At 41.9% G+C, this 8,513-nt stretch overlaps 1 protein-coding gene and 1 pseudogene across 1 annotated transcript in view; one reads left to right on the forward strand and one right to left on the reverse strand.

The window, feature by feature from the left end:
- The window catches only part of NBEA (neurobeachin), an 822,532-nt gene that overhangs the window by 298,262 nt on the left and 515,757 nt on the right, over window positions 1-8,513 (forward strand). The window lies entirely within an intron of this gene.
- Window positions 5,732-6,020, reverse strand: LOC102834526 (annotated as a pseudogene).

Consider the following 8,513-nt stretch of genomic DNA (forward strand, 5'->3'; position numbering starts at 1 on the left):
GTTGTTGTTAAGTGCCGTCGAGTCAATTCTGATCCATAGTGACCCTGTATAGGGTTTCCAAGGAGCAGCTGGTGAGCTTGAACCACCGACCTTGCAGTTCAAACGACTTTGCATTCTGACGCATTAGACCACACCACCACACCAGGACTCCAGGGTTCAGGCTAGGCATGTGGTAATAAAGCATTTCCAGTTAAGCAAAATTATCTTTTTCCTACACAAATATCATGAAACCTTTTCCAATAACATTTAGCCAGTATCCAATAGCTATTTTTTGAAAATCTGTCATAAAAACATGTGATATTCACTATTAGGTAGGATATAAAGATAAATAAAATCATTTTGTCTTCTATGAGCTTACAGTTAGTAGAAAAATAAGGTGTTTGTAAATAATGTCACATAAGCTAAGTTATCTTGTGTTGAAAGGTTTTAAAAAGTTAAAAAAAAAGGAGACCTGGGCTGTAGTCCAAAGCACTGACTGCAAGGTCAGCGGTACACACTCACCAGCCGCTCCTCAGAAACCGGATGTTGTTGTTGTTACCTGCCCTAGACGCGTAGCGACCTTGCATAAGGTTTCCCAAGGAGCAGTTGGTGGGTTTGAAGCGCTGGCCTTGTGGTTCGCAGTCCAGTGATGATCTTACAGTGCCGCACCAGGAGTCCCCTACAGGGGTGCTGGGAGTCGGAACTGACAACAACAACAAATAAGAATGTAGGGTTTTGTGGGTTTTTTGCATTTTGTGCTTTCATTGTTTGTGTTAATGTTATATTCGGTGCTCATTCATAGAGCTCCATGGACATCGCTGCTTCAGGTTTACGTGGATGTCTTCCACCTCACCTGTTGGCTTTGTGTTCCCAGGATATATGTGTATGTGTGCTGGAGTGTGCATATCGTATAAGTACGTGCATTTCTTTATAGCTGCTTCAGTATCTAAGTCAATGTTGCAGCAATTGGTAGTGTAGTGTTTACAAGTTGGGCTGCTAATCTCAAGGTAAACAGTTCAAAAATCCTAGCAGTTCCGTGGGAGAAAGATGACACTTTCTGCTCCCGTAAAGATGAACAGCAGGGTTGTTATGAGTGGGAACCGACTCCACGGCACATAACAAAAACCCTCCACCAGTACAATTTAGGTCATTAATTCTTTATTTAGTTTAATTTCAAATGATGTGTTTAAACTTCGTTAAAATACAGAATAATGCTGAGAATGAAGTGATTTGTATAAAAGAGTATAGATTAATGAAAGTGTTTTTGTTTGAATATGGATTATCCTTAGAAGGCTTGTTTTTCTTCCATTACAACTTAACCAGGCTATGTCACCTGAGCCCCACTGTTCCTAGCTACTCGGAATGTAATCTGCTTTTGAGACTGTGGCTTTCAAAAGAGAAGAGAGAACCTTGGTTTGTGGTAACATTTGAGTGTGGAACCCTTATTCCAGATTGCCCAAGTAGCAGTGAAGTAGATGGTTACAAAGCCTATTTCAGTTCTTTTCCAGAGCAGGGTCTCCAGTGTAGGTAATATATGCAGCAGCTCAAGTACCGTCCCATGTAAATGATGAGCTGATATTGATGAAAGCAGGGGATTGAGGTCTCAGGGGCGCCGATGACGGATTGAACAGAAGCGGCCCGCTCTGCACGTAACTCAAACCTGTCGTCCTCACCACTCAAAGCCGTAATGGGAGGTGGCAGTCTGAAATGAGTTGGCACGGCAAAGAGTATTATTTTTGAAATGCTTTCACACAAATCGCTGGGCCCCGCATACAACTTAGTTTCATGCTTTAATGTCATCAGGACGCACAAATTGCTGTGTCTAATTGTTTGCCACCTGCCAGCAAAATGAGCTGCCAGCCAGCCAGACGGGCTTCATTGTCTGTCAGCCCTTCAATAGAGCCAGAGTGACAACTTCCAATTCGTGGGCACTGAGCCTCTTTCCAGGGGACAACTGCGTTTTCTAGCCCTGTGTCCAGTGTATTGCCACCGCTGTTGCCTCCTGTGTCTTCAGGTGGCTGCTATAATTATATCAGGAGGTATACAGACACGGTCCAGAAGCAGTAAAGTCTGAAATCCAACTTGTGACGTGTCTCTTCACCTCAGATTGGGGTCTTTGGGAAGAGGATCCAAAGTGACCGCTTTCAAGGGGCTGTATTGAATGTGACCAGTTTCCAGCTCAGGATCATGATGGTTCTTATTCTACTAAGACCTGCATAGGTGGCTTTAGTTGAAAAGTAGACGTAAGCACAACATTTGCTCATTTCTTGTAACTAAGTCCTGCTTCTTAATCACCGCGTTGTCCCAATGGCCATCAGCAAGGCTTTTCCCAGCTACGTTCAAAGGCATAGAGATTAACCTCGCTTCCACGGACTGTGGCTTCGACCTTTGGGAATGACCTGGAAACAGGTGTTTTGAGCCCTGTCTTTGTATGCCTGCTGATGTAACTTAGCTTCTGAATGAGTTTCACTGTTGTAGCATCGTGACTTGAGCAATATTATATCGGCAGTGTTGTTACTGCTACGTGCCATCGAGTTGCTTCCGACTCATAGCGACCCTGTGTAGGGCTTACAAGGAACAGTTGGTGGGTTTGAATTGCCCTGTGGTTCCCAGTCAAGTGTTGACCCTACAGTGCCACACTATTATATTTTAATTAAGCCACATCCAATTATAGACACATTCAGACTTAACTTAAATCAGCTGTACTTTGTTGTTGTTGTTGTTAAGTGCCGTCGAGTCGCTTCCAACCCATAGCGACCCTGAACAGGGTTTTTGAGGCTGTAAATCTTTACAGGAGCAGAAAGCCTCATCTCTCTCGCATGGAGCAGCTGGTAGTTTCGAACTGCTGACCTTGAGGTTCACAGCCCGATTTGTAACCACTACGCTTACAAGTAAATATTTCCTGTGATTGGATGTGAAGCCTTATCTTACCTACATGTGCACTGAGTACTGATGGTTTTGTCTTTAATTTGCCCTAGTCCGCTGTGCCCATGTAAAGGTGCGTCTTTCAGGAAACAGCAAGGCCTAAGGGGTGTGTGGTTATGGTGTGGACCGGTGGGGAGTGCTGCCCTCTAGTGAGGAAATACCATCGGTGTGCAACCAGAGGGCAGACTTGTGAGACTTGTGAAAATTGTTTCTTCTTCCCCAAGTCCTGTGACTGCAGCAAGGAAAAACAAAACAACAAAAAGCTCTCAGGGTTTTGTTTCTAACAGAAATATTTGGTGATCTCATTTTAGAGTGTGCAAAGCAAGTCGCACAGTTCTCACGATGTCATTTCTGTATACATTTCTATACCAGCTTTATGGTTTCTAAGGTATGTTAGCTTAGCTGTAAAGAGGGGAGTTCAGAAAGTTTGTGGGAAACATCCCTTTACCTTTCAGTTCAGTCTTTATCGTAAAATTCCCTCTTTCCATGAATGGTTTGAGGCCCCCTCACACTTTCCGTATATTAGTAACCATAGTTTGACACATTGATGTAATGTTTTACTCTAAATACACAAAGAAAGCTTTTGCCAGGTATTTTAAACTAAAAACCGAATCTTCTCTAGCTGTGTATTTTCCATCCGTGGAGAATCGGGCACAAGTCTGTGGCTGAGCTCAGTCTTCATTTCCTTGGCTTTCCTGAGATCCCCTTATTTGGACCAATGATAGAAAAAGCAAGAGAGTGAGTGTACTTCTCCATGCATGTTACCTCGTGCTATATTGGAATAACTTGTTTTAAAGTAGAGAAAATACCATGCATCAGCCTTGAGGGGAACGGTGTGAAGGCTGTAAAAACTGCTGTTTTTGAACTGTTGTGGGTAAGTGCCATCAGGTCAGTTCCAACTCATAGAGACCCTGTCTGTGTACAGTTTCCAAGCAGTGGTTGGCAAGTTTGAACTACTGACCTTGTGGTTCAAACCAACCTTGTGGCTGAGTACTTATCCTGTATTTTTACTATTTACAAGAAAGATTTTATTTCAGAGAAGAAATAAAGAAGAAGAAATGATATTCAAACTTTGAGGAAAACATCCATTCTTAGTTTGCCTACATTTATTGAATGTAATTGTTATAACAAACACAAGCATGTTTGTATAATCAAAAGAAGAATAAACTATGACAGGCTAAGGCTTGTGATCCACAGAAGCCACATAACTATAAATTTTCACTGTAGGATGATAAGTCCTAGACTGCTAACATAAGGTCAGTGGTTCTAACCCACCAGCCGCTCCTCAGAAACCCTCTAAAGAATCGCTGGAGTCCTGCTATGGTGCTGTGGGTGAATTCACTGGATTGCCAAGCTGGTTTGAACTGCAAGTTCAGTCTCACACTGAAACCCTATACAGAGTCACTATGGGTCGGAACTGACTTAGCACCTAACAAAAATGTGAGTTGGAAGCAACTCAACAACAGTTAACAACAACATGTGAATTATATGTGCACTTGGGCATACATGCTTGCATGTATGCATGCACCTATACAAACACACATATATAAAAGCACCATCGGGCTGCGAACCTAAAGGTCAGCGGTTCGAAACTACCAGCCGCTCCGCGGGAGAAAGATGAGGCTTTCTACTCCCGTAAGGATTTACACCCTCGGAAGCCCTGTACAGGGTCGCTATGGGTCGGAACCGACTCGACGGCACTTAACAACAACAACAACAACATACACATATATGGAGTCCTGGCATGGCGCTGTGGGTTAATGCGCCAGACTGCAAAGCCGTTTGAACTGCATGGTCGGCGCTTCAAGCTCACCAGCTGCTCCTCAGAAACCCTATACAGGGTCGCTATGGGTCAGAATCGACTCGACGGCACTTCACAAAGACATACAAACATTCGGAGTCCTGGTGGTAGTGTAGGACAAGCATTAGATTGTTAAGCAGAAGGTCAGCAGTTTAAACACAAGAGCTCCTCCTCAGAAACTCTATGCAGACTTTGAAAACCAGTTTATTAAAACACCCAACAACAGTATTGGACTTAAATGCTGTTTAACGCTTATGATTCCATGAAAGCTTATCATCATTCGGCTTCTTTGAATCCCAAGTCCCAGCCTGTCACAATTTATTCTTATTTGTACAGATCTGTTTATGTTTGTTTAAGTTATTGCGGTCCATATTTCAGGCAAAGTAGCATATATGTTTTCCTCCAACTTTGAATATACATTCTTTTTTTTTTTCTTTTTTTTTTTAAAGCTTTTATTGTGAATTGAGTGATAGTTTACCTGGAAGAACATCGGTTTTGCACTCATCCTATCAGATTTCGTTTCATTGTGATGATTACAGTCCCCTCCATGCAGCATTATTCAACAGTATTTGCTTCTAGTCCCTTTGTTTTGTTTTTTTCGCTTTTCCAGTAATTAGATTTTACTTTGGGGTTCATAAAAACTGGGTAAGAAATAACAGCTCTATTCTAATGTTGGAGCATTTCCTCAGCATTCCTAGACTACTGTTTGACTCTGTTTCTTTTTCATTTAATAAAAGAGAGGGTCCACTAATGACCAGGGGGCAGGCTTATAGAGTGTACCCTTTGGTTGGTTGATGATGCATGGAGGGGACTGTAACCATGGCAATGAGACGATATACGATAGGATGAATGCAAAGCTAATGTTCTCCCATGTGAACTATCACATAATTCACAACAAAACATTAAAAAAAAAAGAGAGAGGGTCCATCAATGACTAGTGGGATTACCTCTTATATGCAGCCCCTTGAGTTTATTGCAGAGAAACTGAAAATAGGTTCTAAAAAGAAAAGAAAGACACAAAGTGCCTCAACAGCCCTGCCACGGAACTGCCCGGTTCTTTCGCATCAAGAAGTTGATCTTGCGAGCCATTTCCATGTTGTAGATCCTTCAGCAGGTTTCATAGCTTTCCCGCTGTCGCTTGTGGCAAAGGCTTCTCATAGTACCGCCTTTGCTTAATGTCATCAATGAGCCCATCCATGCGTTTAATGTCATCAATGAGCCCATCCATGGTGAGGATTCTGTTTAGGGTCCTGTATGCACCTTCTACATTCCCTTCTTGTACCATCACAGTCCTGGCAATGAACTTCAGATGTTTTGCTATGACCTTGGATTTAAAACTCTTCACTCTCCTGTACCCAACATTCCCATGACCCGAAGGCGTCCCGCGACCGGAAGCGGAATATTTTGTTTTGTTTTGATGTACACAAAAACTCTCAGGAGTGTATTATAATTTTAATAACCAAAGAGCACATTCTACAAGCCTGCCTCCTGTCCACCAACACACAACCTTTCTCTATCCATGAGTCTAGAGTCCTCAGCTGCTCTCTCTCTCCATGTCCTCATCTCTGCCTCCATCTCTGGTGTCACTGCTTCTCTGGATAGGGTCCCACATTTTACTCATGCTCTTCTCCCTTGATGGGCCTAGGGTCCTCTGTTCTGGAATGTTGGATGAATTACTCCCTCCTTTATATTATATAACTTCTACCTTTACAGTTGTGACAATTGCAATTTGTCATGATAACAATTACTCAGTGTTGATCTATAAGGATACCATTCCCATCTCATGTCACCAGAGCTGTGTAGAGGAGATGAAAGCTATTCAGTGGGGATGACTATCCACTCTTCCCAGTGGTCCGTTCTCTGAAATAGAACCTTTCTTGTCAACAATAACGGGACAGGAGTAAAACAACCAACTTAGACGGCCTTCATACGGTTCCCCCAAAGAACAAGCATACGCTGGGTATTGTCTCTCTAGTTTCTTCCTTACTTTTTTTTTTATATACATAATGATTGTTTTTGTGCTAAGGATGAATATTTAGTGTAATTAGTAAATTGTCAGATGTTAAAATCTGTCAATATTGATTTCCTATACTTTAAGATGCAGCTGTTCCGTGGGAGAAAGATGAGGCGTTCTGCTCCTGTAAAGATTTACAACCTCGGAAACCCTGTGCAGGGTCGCTGAGTCGGTTCCGACTCCACAGCACATAACCACCAACCACCAGGATGAAGTGAGATTATAAAGAACTGTAAATGCTGCTGCGGACCTCCATGTCTTTGTGTGCTATTTCACAGATGGTTTTAAAGTTATTTTGAATATATAGTTTGCAAGACGAATGAGTGAAGGTGCGTTCAATTGATTCCGAATTGAAACCACCTACTCACTGGCCACCCCTGCTCAAACTATGCTGCGTGCTCCTGAGGTGACTTGAAACCATTTGCCAGAAGAAGACATTTTGGCCAAGGTCATGTCATCATTTCCCCAGTGTCCCTACCCTTTGTCTCCTGGCACGTGAAGACATAGTTCTGATTTAGTGAAATAATTATTTCTTTTATGACAAGGGCTTCAAAAAGCTCATGGGCAAATAGAATAAAAAGATAATGAAAACCTTCCAGGAACTTTCTGAAGTCCCCTCAGATATCTTTTTAGTTCCTTAGAGGTGTTCTGAAATATTTTGCAAAATGGAAATGCAGAAAAGAAGAAAACGGTAGGTTTTAGGTGAGTTGTGGTATATACTATATAACCCTAAAATCAATAAGTGATTTTCCTCCAAAATTTCACTTCTGTCTTTCATCATAAATGTCTAATAGTGATAGGCCTTGTTATGGAAACAATAATGATCTGGCCACTAGGAGAACTTGGGTCTCCTGCTAATTAATTGTGTGACCTTGATCCATTATCTTCGCCTTTCTGGGACTCAGTTTATTAATCTACAAAATAATGGGATTAATTAAGCTGCATGATTGCTGAAATGTTCTAGACCAAACCAACACTAACCCAAACCCTCTGCTGTTGAGTTAATTCCGACTCACGGCAGCCTGCTTACAGGACGGAGTAGGCCTGCCCAGAGGACTGCAGGACTGTCAATCTTTCCCCTGTGCAGCAGCTGGCGTATTCGAACCACCCATCTTTTGCATAGTAGCTGAGCACTTAACAACTATACCAACAGTTAAGCCCTCAGGACTTTAATTTGCTGATGGGGCACAACTCGAAATGAAGAGAAACAGCTGAAATAATCAGAACATGGAATATCCAAAGTATAAATCTGGGAAAATTGGAAATTGTCACAAATGAAATGGAATGCATAAACATCGATATCTTAGGCATTAGTGAGCTAAAATGAACTGGTATTGGCCAATTTGAATCTGACAACCACAGGGTTTACTATGCCAGGAATGACAAATTGAAGAGGAATGGTGTTGCATTCATTGTCAAAAAGAACATATCAGGATCAGTCATGAGGTACAATGCTGTCTGTGATAGGATAATATCCATGCGCCTACAGGGAAGCCCAGTTAATACCACTATTATACAAATTTATGCACTAACCACTAAAGCCAGTGAGGATGAAATAGAAAAATTCTACTAACTTCTTTAATCTGAAATTGATCAAACATGCAATCAAGATGTACTGATCATTACTGGTGATTGAAATGCAAAGGTTGGAAACAAAGAGGAAGGATCAGTAGTTGGAAAATATGGTCTTGGTGATAGAAATCATGCAGGAGATCGCATGATAGAATTCTGCAAAACCAATGATGTGTTCATTTCAGATACCTTCTTTAGACAGCATTAGAGACAATTACACAC

This window comes from Chrysochloris asiatica, unplaced genomic scaffold (genome assembly GCF_000296735.1).
Source record: "Chrysochloris asiatica unplaced genomic scaffold, ChrAsi1.0 scaffold00272, whole genome shotgun sequence".
NCBI lineage: Eukaryota > Metazoa > Chordata > Mammalia > Afrosoricida > Chrysochloridae > Chrysochloris > Chrysochloris asiatica.